Below are 21,663 nucleotides of genomic sequence, written 5' to 3'. Positions count from 1 at the left end.
TATAAGATCCATCTGCAACATTTATGCTTTGGGGTTCATCACTCTTACTTACCAAGAGGATTCTTTGTTACCTTGTTAGCAGACCAGAATCCTTTATGAAGTTTTAGTAACATGCCTCATTTTCCCTGTGTCTGAGCAAAGATTTTCCCATGAGGTATTAACATTGTCCAATATGAAGAAGAAAAATACAAGCACTTCATTCTTACTTCTGATAAGGTGGAGTTTACCTATTTGCTGTGGGTCATGGGTCAGAGGAATAATTATTGGGCTCCATAAATGTTATACAAGCATGCAGTTTAAGTACTTAATAATTCTAAACTTATTTAGTTTCAGATAGAAAATTTCCATTAGTATTTTTTTTTTTTTTTTTTTTTGCTTTTTGGGTCACACCTGGCGATGCACAGGGGTTACTCCTGGCTCTGCACTCAGGAATTACCCCTGGCCGTGCTCAGGGGACCATATGGGATGCTGGGATTTGAACCCGGGTCGGCCACGTGCAAGGCAAACGCCCTACCCGCTGTGCTATCTCTCCAGCCCCTCCATTAGTATTTTTCTAAGAGTGCTACAATTTTGCCCACAGTTACCTGTGCTGTATGCTCTGTGCCTCTCTGACTACAAGAGCCCAATGGCTCAGAAAGTACTGATGTCAGTGTGTCCCAACTGGTGACTTATGTGAAGTGGGGAGGAGAAAGACGATCACTTTCTCCCCATCTGCCTCTGCCACCTGGGTCCCTCTGGGAAGACTAGGGCTGGTAAAGTCTGAGATGAGCCCCTGCTGAGCATGGGCCTGAGCTCCCTTTCCCCCACCCCCTCCCCCAACCAGCCCCACCGCTCCCCTTGGTCTTCTAGCCACAAGAGCTAATCCCCATCAACTGATTTCTCGATTTCTCGGACTCAGGTTTGAGCCAGGATTTGCTCTTTGCAGAAAAGGAGAGGTCAGTCCCAGGCCTTACCCAGGGTTTTAGGGGTTCTTGTCTTGCCTCACAGAAAAGAATTTCAGGAGGAAACAAGCAGTGAAGTAAAACAGATTTTATTTGGGGGTTTTGAAGGGGAGGGGAGAGGGGGAAGGGAGAGAGGGACAGGGAGAGAGGAGAAGGAAGAGAGGGAGAGAGAGGAAGAAGGAGAGAGGGAGAGGGAGGGAGAGAAAGAGGGAGAGGGACACACCCAGGGACTCCCTCCCCTTCCCCCCCTGCCAGTGCCGAGAGTTTCCTGCCTACATGGAGAACTTCTCTAACTCCCCATGGCATATTCATATGCCAAAACCAGTAACAATGCCGGGTCTCATTCTGCTGACCCTAAAAGAGCCTCCAATGCAGCATTGTTGGGAAGGACGAGTAAGGAGGGCTAGGAGGAATGGAGACGTTACTGAGACTGCTTGAGAAATTCGATGATCAATGGGATGATAATGATGATGATAATGATGATGATGATGATGATGATGATGATGATGATGATGATGATGATGATGATGATGATGATTCTTCTAGATTGTCTTGGTCTGGAGTTTTCTGCTGGAGGTGAGGGTTTGTTCAGATATCATCACAGAGGGACAGCTTTGAAGTTCCTGGTGAGTCTCCTTCTAGTCTTTGATTGCAGTCCTTGTCTCTGCTGAGTCTGTCACCACTGAAGGGGTCAGACCTTCTCTGGGACAGGTGAGCCAGGTGTGCAAAAATCAGTTTGCTTTTGCAACTCCAGTGCTATAAGATACTATTACTTCATAGGAGTTTTACTGCCATTGTTTTGGGAAAGAACCTTCCCTATCTGCTCCCTGACTACATCAGCACATTGTTATAAAAACAATTTCTTAAAGAGACAGTCTCTCCCCAAGCAGGAGAAACTGACCCTTCTGGAACCTCTGGGGTTAATCGAACGAAAACAGACTAGCCTGAGGTCTATGGTATGAAAATATAATCAAATGCTTCCTGCAGAAAGCCACTTCAGCCTATCATCAGTATATCTAAAGTTACAAGTTACAATCCCAGTTCTTAAATCGAACTACCACTTTAACTAAAGACACTCTGTTACAGAATGGAGAGTAAACCATGCTTCATTTCAAAGACATGTTTCTGTGTAAAAACAAAATACTGCTGCAATAAAAAAATTTCCAGTTAAAATGCTAAGTAAAATCAGCCACACCCCTTTAAAACATGCAACAGGTTTGGCTCTAGGTAACTGGTTCTTTTCAGTCAAGTTCTTCTAAATGAAGTTTTGTCGTTATTGTTGTTATTTGGGCTGGAGCGATAGCACAGCTGTTGGGCGTTCGCCTTTCATGAGGCCGACCCGAGTTTGATTCCTCCGCCCCTCTCGGAGAGCCTGGAAAGCTACCGAGAGTATCGAGCCTGCGAGACAGAGCCTGGAAAGCTACCCGTGCGTATTGGATATGACAAAAGCAGTAACAATAAGTCTCTCAATGAGAGACATTACTGGTGCCCGCTCGAACAAATCAATGAGCAACGGGATGACAGTGACAGTGACAGTGATTGCTGTTATTTAATTCTACAATTGCCATACTGGAAAGGATCTTTTCTCTAAAAGACAAGGAAACCCTCCAATAGCTTCCCATGTCTCAAATCTCGCCAGTTTTCTATCTCTTCTAAAGAGAACATTGAAAGCAGTGAAGATACTTTTACTTCATCAATTAAGAAATCAAAGACTATATGTAGGGTGGGGTGCAGTGGGGAGGGGGGATTGGAGAACTGATAAGGTTTTTGCATCTTTCTGTTTTTAGTGACATTAAAATACTTGGTCCAAACCTCTCAAATACTTTAATGAAACTTGTCACTTGTTCAAAGTCCTTTAAATTACAGATGCGTATGCATTCCAGAATAGGCATTTCTGACTGACTTCTACAGAAACCAAAACCTTCCACAACTTTTGGCAGGAAGAAAACTAGAGATTTCTTCTCCTTTCTTTCCCTGTCACAGTTGGAGCCTCTGTTGAAGATGGGGGAATCACTTGTATCACTTGTCATCCCGTTGATCCTTGATTTGCTCAAGCAGGTGCCAGTAACGTCTCCATTTGTCCCTGTCACATGCTAGAGTAGCCCAATGATATCTGCTTGCTCCAGGAACAGGAAGAGCCTCAAATAGTTCATTCAGGGTTTTGACAAAGAAGTGTGACCATCTCATTGGTGGGTGGCCACGTGGTCAGTCGGTAATAGCTCTAGTACAGTGGCCGTCTCTGAATCGCATTACATGTCTGGCCCATCTGATTTTTGACACTTGGCAAATGAAACAGCATCCCTAATTCTTAACCGTTGATGAAGGTCGGAACTCCAGATCCCTTCTCTCACTTGAGTGAAACATGATACCCCTAGCATAGTTCTTTCAATTCCTCTTTGGGATACCCAAATAGCATTCTCATCCTGTTTGCGTAGGACCCAGGTCTCTGAGGCATATGTTAGTTCAGGAAGAATGGTGGAGTTGAAAAGATGTGCCTGGAGTCGGAGTCCTTTGTCCTTTTAACCACTTCTTTGATGCTCTTGAAGGTGTTCCATGCTGCTCTCTTCCTCCTGCGCAGTTCTGGTGCCAAGTCGTTCCTCAAGTTGAGTTCTCAAGCCAGGTTGAGAACACATAGCTGCTGCATTCGGATATGTTTATTCCATTGAGAGCAAATGGAGCGTGAGGGACTAGTTCGTTTTTCATGAACATTGTCTTCATGAGATTCAACTGCAGTTCAAGCTTTCCACACTCACAGTCAAAGTCGGCCAGCATTTTTGTCACTTGGAAAAGTTTGGTGTTATGAGAACGATGTCATCAGCCAAGCAGATGTGGTGTAGTTGCTGGCCGTCTATCTTCACTCCCATTCCAGTCATTGCACGATGTTCTCGAGTGTGGCACTGAAGAGTTTTGATGAAATGGTATCACCCTGCTAAACCCCTCTCTTTACGTCAATGATCACTTCCTTATAGAATGGTGAGATCCTGGTGGTGAATCCGTAATACAGCTCAAGGAGGATCTTGATGTACTGAGTTTGAATGCCCTGTTTGGCTAGGGTGGGGTAGGATGGGGGAATACTAGAGACAAAAAGGGAACAAGTAGGGTGAGATTGGGCTGGAGCGATAGCACAGCGGTAGGGCGTTGTTCACCTTTCACGAGGCTGACCTGTGTTCGATCCTTCCACCCCTCTCGGAGAGTCCAGCATGCTACCGAGAGTATCACGCCCGCATGGCGGAGCCTGGCAAGCTACCTGTGGCAATTTGGATATGCCAAAAACAGTAGCAATAAGGCTCTCAATGAGAGACGTTACTGGTACCACTCGCACAAATCAATAAGCAACAGGATTACAGTGACAGTCACAGTGAATTCACAAGGGCAGGTCTGACAACCTGAAAGACTGAGCATCAGGAAGATAATCACCGCACTCCTGTTTTAATGGTCCACATTCTTGATAGACAATAATGAACCATGCAACAACACCTCTCCTTTGTTAAAAAGGCATCAAAAGGAAAGGTTTTTGTCCTTTTTTCCTTTAATAAAATATTTTCTGAATTTTTGAAAAATTTTACAAAAGGAAAATAGCAGTTTTTTTACTGAGTATTTCTTCAAGATTATAAACAACTGTGTCTATATATTCTAATTTGTTTCTCCCTTCTTTCCATTAATTTCACCTTTTGATTTGATACAGGGTAATTTACAATAAAAAAAAAATGGAATGGCTTTTAGAGCAGCCACAAACTTTTCTCTCTCATATTTATTTTTCTTCTATCTTTTAGTTGTTCACATTATTCCTTTTGGAAAACTAAATTGCTGGGCCCAGACAGCAAAGGTGGTAAGGTGCTTCCTTGCACATAACTGATGTAGGCAGGTAGATAGGGAAAGGCTCTTGGCAATGACACTTAGGTTAACAAAGTTTCTGGGAAGGAGAATTTTAGGACTGATCCACTTTGTAGATACAGAAAACAAAGGCCTGATAAGACCATTCACAGACCCTGAGGATATTGGGCCCCTCCCCATGACGTTCCTCTTCTCAAAAATCCTCAGACCTCTTCTTTAATCTGATTAACTTCAGTGACCCAGCCTTAAGGAGACTCAAGAAAATCCAGGATCGAGACAACTCGCAAAGAACCTATAAGAGTCAGCCCAAGAGCCCGTGTTCTCTCTTGAGTGCGTTACTCTTACTCTCCTCTCTCCCACTTATCCCTTCCTCCTTCCCTCAAAAACCTGTAAATAAAATCTGTTTACTTACTTCACTGCTTGTCTACTCCTGAAATTCTTTTCTGCCAGCGAGACAAGAACCCTAGAAACCCTGGGTAAGGCCTGGGACTGGTTTCTGTTTTCCTGCAAAGAGCAAATCCTCGCTCCAGCCTGAGTCCGTGGCTCCCCGAGAAATCGGGTGGCGGGGATCAACTCCCATGCTGAGAAGACCAAGCGGACTTCAGGTGTGGCCTGACGGTCACCTGGTGGGGCTGGCAGGGCTCAGGCCTGTGCCGAGCAGGGCTCATTGCAGACTTCACCAGTCCTAGTTTTCCCAGGAGGTCGCAGGTGGCAAAGGCGAAGGGAGAGAAGGTGACTCTCTTCCCTCCTCCTGGACCACGTGAGCCACCCATGGGGTCGACCAATATCATAACCAACTGGGATTTGATGCTAGACACCACATACAGTCTCAGAACCATTCCATGTGGACAAAACCAGGAGTAAGGCCTGAGCAAAAACAGTTATTGTTTCCCCCCCCCAAAAAAAAATCCTAAATTAACAAATGTAAACTGTTATTTAGTAGTGCTGTTTCGTTTTATTTTTCAGGATACTGACCTTCGTGTTTACACTAACAAATAATAACTCTAGTCATTATCGATGTATTTAACTTTTGTTCTAAAATAAGTTGATTTCAAATATTCCCAAGATATTTGGATGAAAATTTCATCCAAATATCTAGCTTAAGAAGCCCCTATCCAAAGCAATTCTACTTCCAGTTTTTTCTTTACTCAAGAAATATATTAAAATTATTAGGGGTGTGTACCTTGAGAGACTGCTAAAATCTCAGGCCTATGATGAATGGAGACGTTGCTGGTGCCACTTGAGTAAATCAGAGATCAACGGGATGACAGTGATACACTGATACAGTGTACCTTGAATTTGCGTTTCCCATATAAAAGTGTGATTTAGTTCTATAACTCCTGTACAACTTTTTCTTTCAATGAATGCCTGCCTCACAATTAAATACAAACAGCAAAATTTAAGGAAAATAATAACCAGTGAGCTAACCAGTAAGCTCAAACAAAGAGAATTTTCAATCTAACTGCATATAAGGGCTTTTCGGTATTTTTGCAATGATAAAACTAAATGTTGTCTTCATTGCCTCAAGCTTTCATTTAGAAACAAAAATTATATACACCAGAGGAACTAGAACATTTTACAAGTTTTATTTAAATTGCTATCGCTTCTCAAATTAAAGAAAAATCAACATTTGCATTTTTAACCACAGATTTTCTTTATCTTTTTAAATAATTATTTGTAATTCTTTTAGACTCTCGTTGAATATGCCATACCTGTAAAGTATCAGATATTTTAAAATATTACATAGCTTTTCTATCACTTGCATGAAATGCAGAAGTATTAGCCAGGAATGAAACATAACTACAGACAAGGGAGTGTTCTGTGTAAAAATCCTTGCAGTGAACTAACATCAACTCCAAATTAAACCAGCTAGATTCCAGAAAAGTAGAATGTTACAGATGGTGGTAACATAAGGTTTATAAAAACACAAAATGCAGTATTTCTAACAACATGCTTGTCTCCAATTTTTTTTTAAATAAATAAGTTTTGTATAGTTTAATGTTTCCCCACCAAAGTTTCTCTCGGCATACAAACAGCTTTTTCTCTTTGGGCCTCTCCCAAACCTAGAATTAAGTATCTGAAATGTACACATAGAATCTCTAAGATATCTGCAATTGTTTTGATTTCTAGAGTATCTCTGATGTGAAGCCCGTCTAAATATTTTTAGGAATTCCTATTAGTCCTTTACCAGTTCTGTTTGTACTCTTAACAGTCCATTTGATGGGAGAGTGGTTATTCAATAGTTACACAGCTGGCTTTCTCTAGTTGGTAACTACCTGCATATTACGCTGGATTTCACTTTTATTGCAATTACAAAAGAGGAAAATAGCCTTCAGCCACAACTGCTGTTTCAGGATTTTAAAGTTCGCCCCCATCAAGTATTGACTTTTGCAACTTTTGCCATCAGGTGCAAATTGCATTTCAATGCATGTTGATCTCCAAGAGAGTTTTTTAAATGGAGGAATTCTCCTGGAACACTGGATGCATAGTTCTCTTTGTTCAAGAGTAACTGATGGTTTGTAGAGCTCTTTGGAGACCTACAAGGTTTTAGATAATTCTGGGGACTCATAACAGTCCCCAGAGTTTTTCCATGAGGAGTAGCAAAGATATTACACCAAACTCAGCAGGGGACTGAAGGTGTGCAATAAAAGAAAAGTTGCCCAGGCTAGAGTTGGTTGATAGTCAATGGTGGTAAAATCTGAAACATATCTTTAAGACTTTTGTCTATGTACAAGAAGTACATGCAAATTTGAAGAACATTTTTTGTGAAGCTCCCTATTTTCCTGTTTGCAAGACTGCTGAAAACTAAAACAAAAATAGTTTGTAAAATTAAACCTTGCATCATACCCATTCAGTTTAATTGATATGTTGGAGTATCTATATTAGGATTATCTTCTAGGAATTAAGATAACTAAAATTTCCTGCCTTTGAGACACATGGAGTTTAGTGAGGGAGAGTGATAATTTAATACTTAATTACAGCTATGTATAGAGATTATTGACTATCCATTGACTATATAAGGAAGACCAAGATATACATGATCAAAACCAAATATTATCGAAGCTTTCTTCCATAACATGGTATAATAATGTGGTATCTAGATGAAAATTTCTGGTAATTCAACATAAAAGACAATTTTGACTTTAATATTTAAGAAAGCCAAGACTAGTAGATGCCATTAATCTGGTGAACTAGAAGTTTTATCAGTATGAGACTAAGTTGGAGGGGAAAGAACATCTAGGCAGTGAGAGTATATTTAGATTGCAGTGGGAATTTATTTTAAATGTCTTGGTTTCCCAAGTTTGTATTTTTTCTTATTGCCTTAGTTACAGATAAACATTGCCAAATATTAGTAAGAATTCAGTTGAAATATGTTGAAAGATGACCTTGACTCCAGTTTTGAGCAGCGTTTTTTTTTTTTTCTGAACTTACTAGGGTGCTTGCCTTGCACATGTCTGACCTGGGTTCGATTCCTCCATTTCTCGGAGAGCCTGGCAAGTTACCGAGAGTATCCTGCCTGAACGGCAGAGCATGGCAAGCTACCCATGGTGTATTAGATATGCTAAAAACAGTAACAAGTCTCACAATGGAGACATTACTGGTGCCCACTTGAGCAAATCAATGAACAACGGGACCACAGTGCTACAGTGCTATAGTGCTACAAAAAATCAGTTTGAGCTTTTCAGCCTCAAAAATTATTTTTCAAGGTAAATATTCTGGCAGTCGCAGTGTGACTTTGTTCTTCGGTGACCAAAGAAGAAATGAGCTTGTAAAAGCTTTTTGAGAAGTTGTCCCTTTTCTTCTACCCCCCCAAATTTAGGACTCTCTGGGGTTAGGAATTGTTAGAACAAACTATAGGAGGTTTGTAGTTTAAAGGGTGTGACAGCCTCTTAGGGGTAGGCTACCATGCTATATGGTATTTGGCTCAGATGAAGGGAAGAAAGAATTATAAGATTACTTTTTGGGGGCTGGAGGGATAGCACAGCGGGTAGAGCATTTGCCTTGCACACGGCCGACCTGGGTTCGATTCCCAGCATCCCATATGGTCCCCGGAGCACCACCAGGAGTAATTTCTGAATGCAGAGCCAGGAATGGCCCTGTGCATTGCCAGGTGTGACCCAAAACTTAAAAAAAAAATGATTATTTTTAGACTGATAAGAACCCCAAGGCCCCTGGCTGAACTATCATCCAGTAGAGACTGCACAGTAGGATACCTTTTTACTTTTAGCAGCCTTGATTGTCATCACTATGCTAAAAGCACACTCCCAATTACATTTCTCTGCCATATTCTGTACATGTGATATATGTTCTTTAACTGCCCAGGCTTACCATTCTCCCACATAAGTATGTATCATTTTCTGAAAAACTACTGAATCTGTATAACTTGTTACTTTATCTCAGATGCACATGAAACCAGAACCCTACTCTCTCTCCCTGAAGTTTTTCTCCAGCCTCCTCTTAAGTTGTTCTCAGTTTAAGTTGTTTCATTGTCAGTAAAGTCCTCTGTTCTATCTAGTTGTCCCTGTGCTTTTGCTAGGAGGACATGTTCAAACTCTCTTTTACTATGGTTGTCTGGAGAAATGTTTATCATTTGAAATATTTTCCTTATAACTGTTTCATAGATTTGAAATAACCAATATGCAGCATTTTAAAATGCAGGATAAATCTCTGTGATATCTTTAATATATGTATATTAGAAAAACTTGAATTTAACCAGTCTTCTAAAATAATAACTGCTTTTTTTTTATTAAAGATCTCCAGGAGAACTAATAGCTAAAATACTATTTTCAACGGCTTCTGATTTGGACTAAATCTCATAAACTTTGCATTATTAACATTGACCATTAATCTGCATTGCATCAATTGGATTTCTAGCAGCTTTGCAATAGAATTAAACAACCCCATAGGCAGGACTTATAAATAGACAATTATACACCCTTAATGTACATAATTGATATACTGTATGTGATAACAAAATATTCTTTTATTGACATAGATTTAACATTCATTGTGAATGATTGCCTCTGATTATTGTAAACCTGTTTCTTTGTTTATTTGGTTTTAATAGCCCATCTCTGGCTGTGTTCAGAGCTTATTCCTGACTCTGTGTTCAGGAGCCAGAACTGGCAGTGCTCAGGAGACCATATGTGGTGTCAAGGATTTATAACCAGGGTTGATTGAGTGCAAGACAAGAGCCTTAATCCCTGTATGCTCTCTCTGCCACAAACTTGTTTTATTTGGATCTTCAAAAAAAGTTTATAATCTGTGTTATAACTGGGCACTAATAATTATCAAGAATGAAAAAATTACAGAATCGAAAATTTTAACATGAATAGATACTATTGCTCATTTTAACATGTCATACCCACCTACAGAAAAAAAAACACAAAATGGAAGAAGGTTTAAAAAAATTCTTCCTGTACAGGACTTGTAGCAGCATGAGCCCAGCTCATTAACGTTGCATTTATTCCAAAAATGTGAGTATCTTTTTTGAAGCAGTAGTAAAAGATATGTGACAATGAAAGTTCTAAGAATATCTGAAAGCTTTGGGAGAATACAGGTCAATAAATATAAATGGGACTGGAGAAATAGCTCAGTGCTTAAGATGGTTGTCTTGCAAGCGCTCAACTCCAGTTAAATCCCAAGCACCATATATGGTCCCACAAACCCCACCAGGTATGATGGCTGAGCACAACCCCAAGAGTAAGTCTTAAATACAGTTGAGTGTGCCCCAAACCCTCCCAAAGAGTGTTTGTTTGTTTCTTTGAAACAATTACTACTAATTTCTTAGGTATTGTCCTAGCTCTAAACAAGATTCCTAATAGCATGGGTATTAGATTTAAGTAAGTGACTGACAATAAATGGTTACTTCCTAGTAAAGTAAATTATGAAAGACAATAAATCAGTAGAAGGGAAATGAGTGTCATAGGGTAACATTTTATATGGTATGGTCAGGTATAACTTCCCTGTCCAGATACATTTGAAATTATTAACTGATGAAAATTCATTCATTGAGAATAAATAAGCCATGCAACATTCTGAGGAGAATAATGATATCATAATGGAAAAAAGATCTAAAATATTCTTAATCCCTAATACAGAATCATTATTTCCTTGCCTTACACTTGCAATGTACCTTTTAAAGAAATAATTTTTTTTCTCTTCCTAGGAAACATCACAGGTTTCCTTCTACAATCCGATAAAAGACTTTGTTGTTTATGTTGGTGGCAGCATTACTAGTGTATTTATAAATATAAGTCAAACACAAAATTTATAAAATTTGTTTATAAATTGACATTTGGTACTAATCTCACCATACTCTAATTCTTACACATGTCTTTACTGTTTACTAAAATGAATATCTTTAGGTCCTACCTATCATTCACATTTATTATCACTCACATTTCTAATAACATTGAGTATGTTTTAAATGAATAAATATGTAAAGATAGTTATTTAGACCTCTATCAATCCTATTTTCTATGTAAATTGTTCTTGTTCCATAATGATAAAAGAACCTTGGGCGGAGACTGCTAGTGGGAATGTAAATTGATCATCTATGGGAATTAGTATGGAAATCCTTCAAAATGTTAGAAAATAGATCTACAGGGAACTGGAGAGAGAGTAAATTGGGTAGATTGCCTGTCTCATAAGTTGTGGACCCACATTTGATCCACAGTGCCCCGTATGACCTCCTGAACTCCAAAAAGAGTAGTTGTTGAGGGCAGAGTGCAGAGTTAAGAGTAAGCCCTGAGCAGCACCAGCCCAGCAATCACACTCTTGGATGTCTTTCAGAAGAACACAAAGACTTGATTTGTAAAGGCAGACATGCACCTCTGTTCACTGAGTGCAATTTTAAAATAGCCAAAACTGGGAAACAACCCAAATGTTCAAGACAGATGAGTGAATAAAAAATATGTGGTATATTTACGTACAGCATGAAATACTTCTCAGCTGTGAGAAGAGATGATTATTTTGAGTTTTTCTGCAACTTGAATGGAATAGATGAAAAGAGGCATACTACATATAGTAAGTCATAGTCGAAGGACAAGTTTCAATGCATATGTGTGATAGAAAGAGAAAAATCAAGGGAACAGACGAAGCAAACAAAAACAAAGTCTTGGATTCTGAGTGCATAAATGAGATTACCAGAGTGAATGGGAGAGATCATTCAAAAACGGAAGGAATACAATAACTGTGGTAAAGGAATATTAATACTTGGGCATAAGATGTGTTGTGGGATAGAATTTTGAAGAGACATAAAATTTACTTCTAAGTCATAGAGAATTGTAGATTAATGCTGCCCTATTTTCAAATAAAATTCCCAGTTACTTAAAAATACTTAATAGGACAGTTTACAATTATGGAAAGGCCAACTTGCAACTATTTCTCAAGTGTTATCCATAAACTGTTAAGATGCTAACAATATCCCTTTCAGAGGAGTCCTTAACCATATGTGTACATACACAAGCAGAACTGGTACATATTATCTTGATTAGGTACCATAATTCTGTTAGTCACAAATTTAAACTCTCAGTTTTTTGCCTACCGTATTACACTATGAGTTGCTGTAAAGTTTACAGTACATTAAGAGGTCTGAGTTTTTTATTTTTTTAAATGTTTTTGATGGTCCAACATGAAAGGAATTTTTTTAAACTAAATCTTCCAAAAAGACATAGAACATATTCATTTCCTAGAATCAGGTAGAAATCAATGCAGAATATTTATTTCTAGGTGGGTATAAAGAAGGATTTTCATGGTGGTGGTGTCCACTGATGCTATCACTATCCTGTGGTACGTATGTGAAGACTCTTAACAAAATGAGGGCTAGGGCTTCTGCTCAGGAACTAGCCCATCAGTGTTAGAAGTACAGAGGTCTACATCCATCCAACAGTGAGATCATATGTCATTGAGCTACAGAAGTGCAGAATTTCCAACACTAGTGAATCAGAATATATTAGTCTTGGTTTAGTTTTTTTTAAAATGAAATTGTATTTTTTCAATAGAAAATCATTCTCATTTAAACATTTTTAAATATTTCATTATCACTTGTATCATTTGTAGTCCCGTTGATCTTCGATTTGCTCGAGTGGGTGCCAGTAACATCTCCATTTGTCCCTGTTGCGAGCTAGTGTAGCCCAATGATACCTGCTCGCTCCAGGAACAGAAAGAGCCTCAAATCGTTCATTCAGAGATTTGACGAAGAAATCTGACCATCTAGTTGGAGGACGGCCACGAGGCTTCTGACGTCCCGTGGAATCCAGTCTGTAACAGCTCTAGTCCAACGATCATCTCTGAATCACATTACATGACCAGCCCATCTGATTTTTGATGCCTTGGCAAACGAAACAGCATCCCTGATTTTTGACTGTTGACGGAGGTCAGAACTCTGGATTCCTTCTCTCACTTGAGTGAGACATGATATTCACAGCATAGCTCTTTCGATTCCTCTTTGGGATACCCTGATAGCATTCTCATCCTGCTTGCATAGGGCCCAGGTGCCTGAGGCATATGTTAGTGCAGGAAGAACAGTGGAATGGAAAAGATGTGCCCAAAGTCGGAGGTTCTTCATTCCCTTAACCACCTCTTCGACGCTCTTGAATACATTCCACGCTGCTCTCTTCCTCCTGTGCAGTTCTGGCACCAAGTCATTCCTCATGTTGATTTCTCGTCCCAGGTACACATAGCTGCTGCATTCGGAGATGTTTGTTCCATTGAGAGAAAATGGAGCTTCAGGGACCAGTTCGTTTTTCATGAACATCATCTTGTTGAGATTCAGCTGCAATCTGACCTTTCCACACTCACGGTCGAAGTCGGCCAGCGTTTGTGCCGCTTGGCTAATGTTTGATGTTATGAGAATGATGTCATCAGCGCAGTGGAGGTGGTGTAATTGCCAACCATCTATCTTCACTCCCATTCCTTCCCATTCCAGTCGTCGCATGATGTTCTCAAGGGCGGCACTGAAGAGTTTAAACTTTAAACTTTAAACTTATGTTTAAAGTTATCCTTTTATTCATCCATTTCACAGAGATAATTTATACCATGATTCAGCCATCAAACATAATGTCTATTGTACCAAAATCTGCATATGTGCTTAGCTTTTTAAAAATATTTTCATTCCAGCGCAACATGAATTTTTAAGGTCTCGGAGTCTATGATGCAGCATTGTAAGCCTTGGCATTGGATTGATCACTCACCCAAACTATATTTTTCCAAAAGATTTGTAAGTTTCATGAGAGAGTTTTCCAAAAAATTTTCTAGAATTTATAGCATCCTCTTCATCTCTTTGATGATCTTGTTAAAACACCTTTCAGATTTGACTTAATGGCTAACTAGAATTAAGTAGCATTTCTGACAGTAGAAATTGTGTTTATAAATGCCTCTGGCACTATTTCCTTGTGATTCTTTAATTTCTGCCCTCTATACAGTGTTTGCTTCATCTGTAGAATTTATTCATTCTTGATAGCAAACCGGATATATTGGTTTAGGCTTCTGTAGCTCACATTGCCTATAGAGAAAGTGTCTCAATGCCAAAATTCCTTGAGAATTTCATAGACTTTGGGCTGATAAATCAATGTCATAACCCTTTTATTGCACCCTGGGCATAAGAAATACCATGTTTTGGTTGTTCAGGACTCAGGTTCTTGCAGTAATCAGTGACCCAGACCTGAGGCTACATTACCTGATAGATCAAAATTAAACCTCACTGTTGATTTGCTGTCTAAAAAGAATTCGATCAAAACTGATGCAAACATTAGCACCATCTCCAGGAAACACAGACAAAGGCATAGGCAAGATGAGTGGTCAGTTCTGAAACTGATGTAAGTTTTTCTGGCTAGAGTAATTCAGCAAGGTATTTTGTGCACAATCAAGCATGCTTGAAGTTTACCAATTGAGAATATTTTCTTCTATGGTAAGATAGAACACTCCAAGGAGAAGAAATGCTATTGGGTCATTTTCAGATTTTATTGGCCAGGATTTAGCATCTTTGTTTCAGCTTTCTGATGCAGTCCTATTTTTATGGTTTGTAGGAGAAATGTATTGAGAAATGGTGGATCTGTGACCATGTTTCTTTTCTTTTCTTACCATAAAAACCCTCAGGGGTTATGTGTTTGCTGAGCAAGCTGTCAGCCAATTAGAGTTTACTGCTGGAGAAGAAGCTGAGAAAGTTAATCCTGCTCCTTCAAGGCATAGTTAGAAAGGAAATATGAATCTTAAGTAGTGCACGTTATTTCATCAACTGAGAACCAAGTGAGACTAGTTAGGCAGGAAGAGGAGAGGACAATTTTAATGGGCTCATTTAAACAAGAAAACCACAGCACACCCTGAAGAAGTAATTCCTTAACTTTACCCTAGATTGAGGGAGGGGAGAGAGCATTAATGAGTTGATACTGACATTTAAAGCCTCCTTCTTCAGGTTTGTTCCACATAGTAAAACCGTTATAACTTAAAAATCATTGCACTAGGAATCAAGGGCTTTATGGCCTCTTCAAGTTCGAATGAGTTTATGCAAGTTTCTTACTTTCTCTGGTCTTCTAAATCCTCCAGTGTAAAGGAAAGGTACTAATGACTTTCATGGATTCTTTAAAAAGGTGATGACATATCAGTTGAGAAATAAAATCTCCTTGTGTAGCTAATTATGCATTTAGCCAGCATCTATTCTCTTTAATATGTTTTACTTCAGTGTTACAATGTTTAGACTTCATCTCAAATAGCTGTTCATTTGAGGAGTGGAGGGCTGCACCCTGATGTCCTCAATACTTACTCCTGACTCTGCACTCAGGGTCACTGCTTGGTAGACTTTGGGGGACCATGAATGATGGAGGTGGAAATTGAACGTGGGTCAGCTGCAAGCAAAAGAAGTGCCCTACCACTATACTAATTCTCCAACCCCACATATGGATATTTTGAAGATTATGACAGACAACATGATTATAAATTTTGTGAGCACTTAATCTTTATAAGTTTTGTACTGGGACAAATTCTCATTGTCTTCATATCATGTTATGAACCAGGAGTGGATCAAGTGGATCCAGATGCATATCTTTTAAGATTTTATAAAAACACTTATTTGATCCTTATTAATCACTGAAGTAGGTGATCCAGGTGGGAGAAAAGAAATATTTATTTTATTAAATCACTTTAACTTATGCTGATTTTCAGGTTTGGTAACTAGCACTCTTATTACAATAACAATCATGCTATTTGGAAACGAAGAAAGAGTAGAAGAGTAAATTACAATCATCTAACCAATTATATGGGAACATTATAACAATAACTTGTATCACTTGTCATTGAGTTTGCTCAGCTGAAACGGGCACCAGTAATGTTCATCCCTATCACATGCTAGTAGTATTTCCTCGCTCCAGGAACACAAAGAGCCTCAAACCATTCGTAGGTGGGTAGCCACACAATCTTTTGATGTCCCATGGAATCCAGTCGGTAACAACTCTAGTCCAGCGGTTATCTCCAAATGACATTACGTGTCTGACCCATCTGATTTTTGATGCCTTGGCAAATGAGACAGCGTCCCTGATTCTCGATCATCAATGGAGGTCAGAACTCCTGATTCCTTCTCTCACTTAAGTAAAACATGATATTCCAAGCATAGCTCTTTTGATTCCTCTTTGGGTTACCTGAATAGCATTATTATTATATTTACATGTCTCTGAGGCGTATGTTAGTGCAGGAATAATGGTGGAGTTGAAAAGATGTGCCCAGAGCCGGAGGTCCTTCATACTCTTAACCACTTCTTTGACGCTCTTCAAGGTGTTCAATGCTGCTCTCTTCCTCCTGTGCAGCTCAGGTGCCATCATGTTGAGTTCTCAACTTAGGAACACATAACTGCTGCATTCAGAGATGTTCATTCCATTGAGAACAAATGGAACATCAGGAACTAGTCCTTTTCTCATGAACATTGTCTTCGTGAGATTCAGCTGCAGTCCGACATTTCCACACTAATGTCTAAGTCAGCCAGCATTTGTGCCACTTGGCTAATTTTTGGTGTTATTAGAACAATGTCATCAGCAAAGTAGAGGCAGTGTAGTTGCTGACCATCTATCTTCACTTCCATTCCTTCCCATTCCAGTCATTGCGTGATGTTCTCGAGGGTGGCATTGAAAAGTTTCGGTAAAATGGTATCACCTTGCCAAACCCCTCTCTTTATGTCTATGATCACTTCCTTGCAGAATGGTGATATCCTAGTGGTGAATCCATAACACAATGGAGGTATTATCCATAATACTCATGGAGGATCCTGATATACTGAGTTTGAATGCCTTGTTTGACTAAGGCTTTGATGACTGCTTTGGTCTCAACAGAATCAAAGGCCTTCTTTAAATCAATGAATGTTAGAGCTGCATCTTGAACTCTTGAAAAACTTCAATGAGCTTGGTCACCGTGTGGATATGGTCAATCGTACTGAATCCTTTTCAGAGCCCAGCTTGCTCGCATGGTTGTCCTTCATCTACTGTTCTGCTAATTTTATTCAGGATGAATCAAGTGAGTAACTTGTAGATGATGGACAACAGGCAGATCAGGCAATAGTTGCCAATGTCATGGATGTCTTCCTTCTTGTACAACAGAACAGCCCTGCTGGATTTCCACTGGGACGGAACCATGTGAAGAGCCGAGCCAGTATATTGATGAGTACTGGCAGCAGATTCTTCAGGTATTTGGGTCTGACCTTGTCTGGACTCGGTGCTATATGCTTCTTTACCAACAAAATGCTGTGTCAGATTTCAGAAGGGAGAATGATGGGAATGACATATTCATCCTGTGGAATTTGGTATGTGGGCAGGTGAACGTGGCTATCGAAGAGATCTGAGTAGATGTCGTGGATAACCTTTTTCATTACCCTTCTGGAAGATGTGATAGATCCATCAGGACATTGGAGTGTAGTCATCTTGGTCTTATAGTTGGCGAAGGACAGATGGGCATTGTGAATACTTTTCCCGTCTTCTTCCACATCGGCCAATACTTCTGCTCTTCTCTCTTTGAGGTCTCCCTTTATCAATTCTCTGCACAGCTTTGTGAGCTCGGACATTAGCTTGTGATTGCCTGAGGCTTGCGCGAAACCATGTTGGGGAATGAGCTCAAGACTTTCCAAAGACAGGCATCTTTTTGTGGCTTACTCTCTTGTTGTTTCTTGCACAATTGTGGAGGTGCTGAACACAGTTGATTGTCAATCTTGTCAAAGATGGCATCTTCTCATTGCCGCAATAGTGCCAAAGAGCTCCCAGTTGGTGGTCGTGCTGGGAGTTCTGTTCTTAAAGTTTGCTGCCCTTTTTCCCTGCTCCATTAAGTAGAATTTTGTATGAAGGAGACAGTAGTCTGATCCCGTTTGGAATTTTGGGACAATATCAACATCTATTAGGTAAAAATCATCAATTGAATATGATGTGGTCAATTTCGTTATGGAACTGTCCACTGGGAGATTCCCATGTCTAACGCTTAGATTCATTGGTTTCTGGAACTGCATGTTACTATGGATGGTCTTGGTCGACATGATGAACTCAGTCTCTCACCCTGTTCATTCCATTCTAGGCCATGGGTCCCGATGTGGAGTTCTTCAGACAACCTTCTTGGCATTAAAATCAGTGACAATGACCTTGTAGAAGTTGATGTTTTCTTTATAGAACTTCTCCAGCTCCAGGTAGAACTTCTGAATTTCTTCTTCATCATAGTTGGATGTTGGTGCATAGACGACAAAGATGGAAACTGCCGACAATGAGGCACATCTATTCAAATGTAAGCATCCGATTCTGATTTTAGACATTCAAATGAATCAATGCTCATGGCCAAGTTTGTGTTGATAAGGACATCTACACTGTGGATGCCTCTATTTTTGCATGTTCCAAGGAACAGTTCTTCTCCAGTGTCAAAAACAGTGTGATGTGATCAATGCCTTCTCGTCTCAGTAAATCCAATGATGTCGTACTTGATCTTCTGCATTTGCACCATCAGGTCCTTGATGGATGTTTTCGATGCCAGTGTGCATGCATTAAAAGTGCAGTCATTTTATTTCATAAAAATATGAAAACATTAAATGAGTACTATAATATTGTTAAGAATATTTACAGATAAAAAATTATAAGAAGAATTCTCTGATGTGTTATGGGAACAGAGGAGAAATATTTTGAAAACAAATTACCTGTACTGTTTAGGTGTGGGGAGAGAGTAAAAGCACAAAATGGTATTAGTTACTGCATAAAACTTCTATGCTTACTGATATAAAAGTGAGATCATTTATTGCAAAGAAAATGTTTAGGTCTATAAGCTGGACCCTTCTACCAAATTATTTTCCTTCTCAGTTATTTTGGGCAGGGATCAGTTGCTCCTCTAATTAAATGGAAACAAAGAAGTCCAAATAATTTATTTTAAGGGGCTGACTCACATTCCATCCTGTGTCCAGCTTTCAGTGTGATTTTACTAAATCTATACAATTTAACCTTGAAACCTATTTAAAATCACACCTGCATTTTAATTTCTTTCCAATTTCTTTTGAGCATCTCACGTTATAGCATATGCACCTAGACTACTTTGGCAAAGTTACTGTCAATGGTTGGTCAAACCCTTCTAGTCATAGACCCTAATCTTTATTTTTATTCATTATTTTTGTAAATATTATCATGTGAATTTGCACGTACACTTTGAGGCCTATGTTACGGCTCTTTGTGAACCCCAAGTTGCTAAATTATAGACCTAGAGGAGGCTAGTAAAGGAGAAAAACAACTTCTAAATGCAATATTCTGAAAAATATTGACAGCCTAAATGCTGAAGATTATGTAGGCACCTATATACATTAATTTGTGCTTTTTTCTAACAATGACATACTCATGACTAAAGAATTACTGTACTTCCCCAGTTATAATCAGTAAGTCTTTATAAAGCAGAACACTATATGGTGTGATCCGTCATCTTATGTGTGAGCTTATCTTGCTTTAAGAAAGTTAGTAAAGGTAAATTTTAGACTTACATAAACCCAAGAATAATTATTTATATTGAAACATAATCATTTTAGTAAACTCTCCTTTTAAGTGTCAGTTTTCCTATTGCCTAAGGTATTTTCTTTATGTTAAAAAAATGATCCAAGATACAGTCATTTAAGGACACTAGCAACCCTAAAATATTAGGATCCACTAGAAATACAGGACCTACCTGCAACCTGAAATAAGTGATAGTAAGTAGTAATTATAGTTTTCATTTTTTTTCCCCATGAGTACTCAGATTTTATAAGTTTTGTACTGGGAAAAAAAGTTTTCGTGAAATAAATTCAGAAAATATTCCATCTTTTCAAGATTTACAAGGCATGTTACTGTAACTAAGACTCTAAAAAGACTTGCAGCAAATAACCTGTTTAATTTTCCATTACCACTTTTTCTATGAGCTTATATGACCACAGAACAATTTAACATGAGACTTGCTAAAAATCACCTGATGTTACTTTTTAAAATACTGTAGATAGGTCCAAATAAAATTTAAAACAGATTTTTATTTTATACTTCTTGTGACAATGATATACAATATTTTTACAAGATTTGTGAATTTTTAAAGGACTGAGGCTGTACACTATAATCTTTTGTATTTCCTGTAAGACCCAATGCAGTATGAGGGCTAGGTGACTAATAAATAATTTCTAAACGAATCACTGAGCAATCAATATTCTACATGTGTGTCACATGGGAAAGAACAGAATGATTATTTTTGTTCCTCAAGAAACAAAGTTATTGTTGAGATTTCCAGAAATATTAAAATCAGCCTTCATAACGATTGCTATTTCTATTTGTAGCCTGTACATCAGCTGGTCACAACTTGTTTGAGGAAGGAGTGAAATGTGTCTAGATTTGTCTGCCCACCTTAAGGGAAATAGAAAATTGTGACAGGTCAGCAGAGACTATAATTACTTGTGTCAAGATAGAGACATGCAATGGAAAGAGCTGAATTCCAACTCTGCCCTCAGTAGCTGCCCTTGTCCCAGGAGACTGAACTAGAGAGGCTACAATATTTAAACTTCTTTCTTCTCCCCCCCCCACCCTCTCTCTCTCTCCTCTCTCTCTCTCTCTCTCACTCTTGTCAATAGGAGGCAGCAAAATATTAAAAGACTCTTAAGGAAAGGAAAGTAGGGGCAGGGTTTTTGTTTATTTGTTCCTTTACTTTATTCCTGATCCGGGAACTGTACATGTCCTGCATGTCCATGCCTTTTCCCTGAAGCCACATGGCGCATCCGTGTCTCTCACTTGGATTCCAGCTCTCTTCCCTTTGTCCTTTCGGGAGACGAAATTCAAAGGGTTCTAGCTAACATTGTCTTTACATACATCACAATTCCTTGCCCCTACACATTGCTACTGCTTTGTAAACTATCCCTTTATTAAGCACTTCTCAATTACCAGTTTGTCTGGGTTGTCTGGTTGCCATTATGTTTTGCCAGGAGCCTAACAGACACTTTGGCTGTGTTCTGACTGTGCACAAGCATTTAATTTCATTTAACTTCAGCTCCTGTGCCTGTGAAATGGGGATAATAACGTCTCTCCATTCTACCTCATATTATCTGTGGGAGGATTTAATGAGTCAATGTTGTTTTCTTATTTTTACTCCCAACCATCTTTATTTTTAGGAGGTGACTGTGAAACATTGTGTGTAAATGTATAGCTTATCTTTGTTTCAGATAAGAGATATTTTCCTGAGACACAGAGTTCCTACAGGTGAGTTGTGTGCTGGCTAAAGTGAAGCAATATTCTTAGAGCAGTACATACAGTATACATGCTTACAACTTGTGTGAGAATTTTGGAAAGAAGGGAGGTCAGTACAGTTCTCTTAATAAATAATAGTGATTTGGAGAACCCAAAGAAATTGCTTTTTATGACCAACACATAAAGCTCATGTTTTA

This window comes from Sorex araneus, chromosome 5 (assembly GCF_027595985.1).
Source record: "Sorex araneus isolate mSorAra2 chromosome 5, mSorAra2.pri, whole genome shotgun sequence".
Lineage (NCBI taxonomy): Eukaryota > Metazoa > Chordata > Mammalia > Eulipotyphla > Soricidae > Sorex > Sorex araneus.
This window is presented reverse-complemented; position numbering follows the sequence as displayed.